Source organism: Antechinus flavipes, chromosome 1 (assembly GCF_016432865.1).
Source record: "Antechinus flavipes isolate AdamAnt ecotype Samford, QLD, Australia chromosome 1, AdamAnt_v2, whole genome shotgun sequence".
Classification (NCBI taxonomy): Eukaryota; Metazoa; Chordata; class Mammalia; order Dasyuromorphia; family Dasyuridae; genus Antechinus; species Antechinus flavipes.
The window spans coordinates 435,703,703-435,710,086 of NC_067398.1; positions in this window are offsets into that span (position 1 = coordinate 435,703,703).

Here is a 6,384-nt window from a genome sequence, read left to right on the forward strand (position 1 = left end):
ATTTTTGTATAGGTTCCATGAAATGCTGATAAGAAAGTATACTCTTTTCACCATTCAGTTTTCTCCAAAGATCTATCATACCTAATTTCTGTACTCTATTTACCTCTTTAATTTCTTTCTTATTTGTTTTGTAGTTTGATTTGTCTAATTCTAAGAGTGCAAGATTGAGATCTCTCACTAGTACAGTTTTGTTGTCTATTTCTTCTTGCAACTCTCTTAACTTCTCCTTTAGGAAGTTAGATGCTATATCACTTGGTGTATATATGTTTACTATTGCTATTACTTCATTGTCTATGCTACCCTTTAGCAAGATATAGTTTCCTTCCTTATCTCTTTTAATTAGATCAATTTTTGCTTTTGCTTGATCTGACATAAGGTTGGCTACCCCTGCTTTTTTGACTTCACCTGAAGCTTAATAGATCCTGCTCCAGTCTTTTACCTTTACTCTGTATGTATCTTTCTGCTTTTAATGTTCCTTTAAACAACATATTTTAGTGTTCTGACTTTTGATCCAGTCCACTGTCTGCCTCTGCTTTATGGGAGAATTCATCCCATTTATATTTATGGCTGAAATTACTAATTCTGTATTTCCTGCCATTAAAATATCCCTATATTGTGATTTTATTTTTTTGCCCCCTCCACTCTCTTCCCTAGTATTAAACTTATGGGCCCCACTTGCGTCACACAGCTATCCCTCTTTAGGATTCCTTCCTCCTCACTTTGAATCCCTTCGTCTTTCTTGTACTCTTCCTTTATTACTCTTTTTCCTTTTCCCTTTTCTTCCACTTTTTAATGATGTGAGAGAAGATTCTCTGTTAAAAAAAATGTCAATTATTTTCTCTTTAAGCCAACTCTGATGAGAGTAGGATTCACACAATGTTCCATCCCATTCTAAGTTCGCTCAGATATGATAATTTTCCTTTGCCTCATCATGAGATGTGGTTTCCCTCTTTTTATCTCCCCTTTCCCTCTTTTTATCTCCCCCTTTCCCTTTTGCTGACACTATCCCTGTTGGAATCCTTACTAACTGCTAAATAATTAGAGTTGATCTAATCTTACAAGAAGATGTTTTGGGCAGAACCTGAAACAAGGTACTAAGTAGAACTACCCATAATCCCTCTCTCTGGAAGGAGCATAAATAGGCCAATGGGCCAGTCGGAGAGGGCTCTAGAGAGGAAGACGCTACAAGTCGAGATTTCACCGGAATGACATGAAGACTGGAGCTGGCTGGAGGCTGAAGAAAGTAGAGGCAGAGGCTGAAGGACCAGACCTTTGGATTTGCTGACATTCGGAGAGAGCTCTTGGAACCAAGCAGAGAGATAGGCCTCTAAGCTAACCGGGCTATATTGGGATAATAAAAGATATGAACTTTTATCACCTGGCTGCGTTTTGAGAAGAAAAAGCTCACCACATTTTGGCGCCCAACGTGGGGCAAACAGACCCCTCAGTGGATTCCAGTGGAAAAGCCTCTGATCCTGATCCAGTGGAAAAGACTCATCAACCCAGAAATTAGGGTGAGTGCAACAAAGAAATTTTGTTAGAAGAGTTAAAGTAGAATTTCATCTAAGATGGGACAGATATTTAGAAAACAGCCTGTTTCTGTTCAAGGAAAATGTTTAGAGAGCATTGTCAAAGTTATGGAAAGCCAAGGTTTAATTGTAAGTTTACAGCAAATCACTGAACTTTTACAAACTGTAAAGGACATATGTCCTTGTTTCTCTCTTGATAAGGAATTAGATCTAAATGAATGGAAATTGGTTGGAGAGGATCTTTGTCAATTCTATGATAAAAATGGGCCTAACTCAATAATTAATACATATAATGTAATACAATTGGCTATAAGAAGTTATTTAAGTGATAGAATGATGAAAAGGAAAGTACAAGAGGAAGAATTGCCAACTTTACTAGGTGAAAAGGAGGACGAATCAGATGAGAATGGAGTTAATTACAATTCTGAGTATGATACTTCACAGCAGGAGGAATTAGGTGATTCCACATCTCATGACCCTCACCCCGCAATTAACCCTTCATGGGTGGAACAAGGGGGAGGGAGAGAGACAGAAACACAGTCAGCTTCTCCTGTAAAGCAGAATTTGACGAGATTAGAAAAAGCATTAATTAAAGCAAAAAATGAAGGAGAAGATATATCTGATTTTATAAATGCATATCCTGTGATTGAAGAGCTCAACTCCTCAGGTCAAAAAGAGAGAAAATACACTGCTTTTAATTTGGAAAAAGTTAAAGATTTGAAAAAGGGTTGCACTCTTTATGGGGCTACATCATCTTATGTGAAGATGTTACTGGATAATTTGTCTTATGAAATCCTAACCCCGAATGACTGGAAATCCATAGTGAAAACTTGTCTAGAACCGGGACAAAATTTATTGTGGCTTTCGGAGTTTCATGAATTATGTAGGGTTCAAGCCCAATGCTATAGGCAAACAGGAGCTATTGTACAAGTTGCTTTTGACCAACTAGCTGGAGAAGGTCAGTATGCAGAGAGTTCAGAACAGATTTATTATCCCATAACAGTGTATGAGCAAATTTCTAAGGCTGCAATAAAAGCTTGGAATTCTCTCCCTGGACAGAAAGATGGAAATAATGCTTTCACAAAAATAGAGCAAGGTCCCAACGAACCTTTTGCAGATTTTGTGGGACGTTTACAAATAGCTGTAATAAGAACCATTGGAGATAATGCAGCAACAGAAATAATGACCAGACATCTGGCTAAAGAAAATGCCAATGAGATTTGCAAGAGAATTATATGGGGGCTAGACAAAGATGCTCCTTTAGAGGAAATTATAAGACACTGTGCCACAGTGGGCACAAATGCTTATTATGCCCAGACTATGATGAACATGGAAAGACAAGGTCCTTCTTGGCAGAGGAATTCTAGACAAACTCGTCGATGTTTTCAATGCGGAAAAATTGGACATCTAAGAGCCCAATGTAGATACAGAGATACAATGAGAAGACAGGGTGAGAGAAAACCCAAAACCCCATGTCCAAAATGTAACCGAGGCTTTCACTGGGCCTCTAAATGTATATTGACCCAGAGGAATGAGAGGCAGGGCCCAGCTCTAAAGTATCAATCAAAGGACAGGTGGGGCATGATAGCAGCTGAGGTCACACCCAGAGAGACTTTAGAAATTCAGAACTCTGATGTCATCAACCAACAGAAAAGCAATCAGGATTACAGTTGGGAAGAATACAGGCCTTTTAAGACAACAAGACAATATCCAATGCAAACAGCTCCAATGTAATTACCAGATGATGAGAAGAAATCCCAAAAGTGGTAAATAGAAGAGAATTAGATAGGTTAACTGCTTGGGGAAGAGGATCTGCTTATATTTCCACAGGTGGAAAAGGAATCAGATGGCTAACAATGAGACTGTCAAAAGAACTTTAAAATCTTCAGCTTTCAGTTCCTGAAAAACCAGCAAGAATCACTGGATTCCCTGAGATGAAAAATTGTTGATGAGACTTTTGCAGTACTTCAGAGCTTACAGGAATTATTAGATTCCTGGCGCATGAACTAATGGACAATGGATTCCTTATGGACTATTTCTAGGACTTATGGACATTTGTAAATTTTCAGGTCGATTTATGTTGTTACATTACTACTTGCCTGTGTTATATTACTATGTGCTTATGTATTTTAAGCAATTGCAAGAATCATTGGATTTCTTGAGATGAAAGATTGTTGATGAGACTTTTGCAGTAGTTAAATTTTCATGTTGATTCATGTTATTTGTTACATTACCACTAGCCTGTGTTATATTGCTGTGTGCTTTTGTAAATTATGTATAATGCCTCCCATATTGATGGATTTATGTATACCATGTATATCTGTTACAAAGTTCTGGCCCATATTGATGGATTTATGTGTACCCCCTCAGAAACCCCCTATGTTTTAAAACAAAAGAAAGGGGGAGATGTTGGAATCCTTACTAACTGCTAAGTAATTAGAGTTGATCTAATCTTACAAGAAGATGTTTTGGGCAGAACCTGAAACAAGGTACTAAGTAGAACTACCCATAATCCCTCTCTCTGGAAGGAGCATAAATAGGCCAATGGGCCAGTTGGAGAGGGCTCTAGAGAGGAAGACGCTACAAGTCGAGATTTCACCGGAATGACATGAAGACTGGAGCTGGCTGGAGGCTGAAGAAAGTAGAGGCAGAGGCTGAAGGACCAGACCTTTGGATTTAAAGACATTTGGAGAGAGCTCTTGGAACCAAGAAGAGAGATAGGCTGAACAGGGACCGACAAAATCCTGATTCCAGGGAAGGCACCCAGAGAGAACTTTTATAATATTTTATAGAAGAACAAGAACCCCACATTTGAAGCTCACAACAATCCCTTTTCTATTTCTACTTCCCCTTTTTATGTAATATCAGTAAAATCAAATTATACATGTACTCCTTATTCATATCCACAACAGAAATACAGTTCTCAAGAGTTCTTTTTACCTATTTGTGCTTCTCTTGAGTCCTAGGGTTGGAGATCAAATTTTTTTGTTTACATCTGGTTTTTTTTTTTCCTTAGAAACAAATGGAATTCCTCTGTTTCATTAAATGTCCATCTTCTTTCATGGAAGAAAACGCTCAGCTTAGCTGGGTAGTTTATTCTTGGCTGCATTCTAAATTTTTTTTTGCCTTTCATAATATCAGGTTCCAGGTCCTTCCATCCTTTAATGTTGAGGCAGCCAGATCTTGAGTGACCCTTATTGTGGTACCTCGGTATTTGAATTGTCTGTTCCTGGCTATTTGTAATATTTTTTATTTAGTCTGATAGTTCTGAAATTTGGCCACAATATTTGCTTGGAGTTTTTATTTTAGGGTCTTTGTCAGAAGATGTTCAATGAATTCTCTCAATGCCTATTTTTCTGGTTCTATTATATCTGGGAAGTTCTCTTTGATGATTTCCTGTAAAATAGTATCTAGGCTCTTTTTTTCATCATAATTTTCGGGAAGTCCAATGATCCTCAGGTTATCTCTCCTAGATCTATTTTCCAGGTCTGTTGCTTTTCCAAGTAAATATTTGATGTTTTTTTCCTAATTTTTCATGTCTTTTGGTTTTCCTTGACTGATTCTTGACGTCTCAATGAATCAGTCATTTCTATTTGTTCAGTTTTGATTTTTAATGAGATATTTTCTTCATTAGCTTTTTTAACTTCTTTTTTGTATTTGTCCAATTCAAATTTTAAATGAGTTGTTTTGCTCTATGGAATTTTTTCCATTTCGCCAATTTTTTTTTTTAGTGAGTTATTTTCTTTTTTCCAATTCACAAATCCTACTTTCTTGGGAATTCTTTACCTTTTCCAATTTATAAATTCTGTTTCCCTGAACTTCTTAGGAGTTTTTTTTTTTTACCTTTTCCAATTCACATTTCAGGAAGTTGTTGCTCTCTTGCATAGCTTCTCTTTCCATTCCCCATTTTTCTTCTAGTTCTCTTTTAAGGTTTTTAATAATCTCTTCTAGGAGAACATTTTGTGTTGAGGAAACAACCATTGTCTGGAGACTCTCTGCTATTAGTCTCCTTGGGGTCGAAAACCTGTTCTCTTTCTGTATAGAAGCTATCAATCATCCTTTTTTTTATTTTTTTTCGCTCATTTTTTAAAAGCCTATAGGGTCTACCTTCAGGGCCAGGAAGTTACCAGCTTCCTCTGCAGGACAGGAATAGGTGTATGGACAGGTAGTTGTCCTGCCAACAGGCTACAAACAGCAGTGAGGTACGGGAGTGCTCTGGGAAAGAGGTCCCCACCAGAGTAACTCAGGCTCAAGGAACCCTGCTGTGCAGGTTAACAATTGCCCTGGGGCTGGAAGCTGAGTAGTGGAAATGTCACTACTTCAGGCCAAAGCCTGCTGTGGAATTATGGGTATTAGTGGCTGACCAGTGAATAATTCCACATGGACTGGAATTTTCCCGGCCCGTGGAAGCATGGTCACTCTACAAAAGTTCTATTGCCCCAGGCCAAGCCTCCCACTGTGTACATTAGAGGCTTCCCCGGGCTATGGCCCCCTGCAGTGCAAATTTGTAACTGCCCCCGTAAAAGCCCCATACTGCAGAATGTGCAGGGCTTTCTTATGGTCTACTCTGGGTCACTTCTGGTTTGGGGTAGTTATATCCAGTTGTTACATTCTGACATTTTTTAGATAGTACCCTCTGTCTTTGGCTTTAATTTCACTGCAGGCTTACTGCTTTATAATTAAGGCAGAGCAGTTACATTATGGGAGAGTCGTCTCTAGCCATAGAGGTCACCCCCACCTCTGGTCTGTTCCAGAAGCAAGTCTCTCTTAACACTTTGCCCTGGCAGGTCTGTTGCCACTCCTCAGGACAAATTTGCTCTTTTGGTCTTCCAGATTATCTTTGGATTGTAAATTG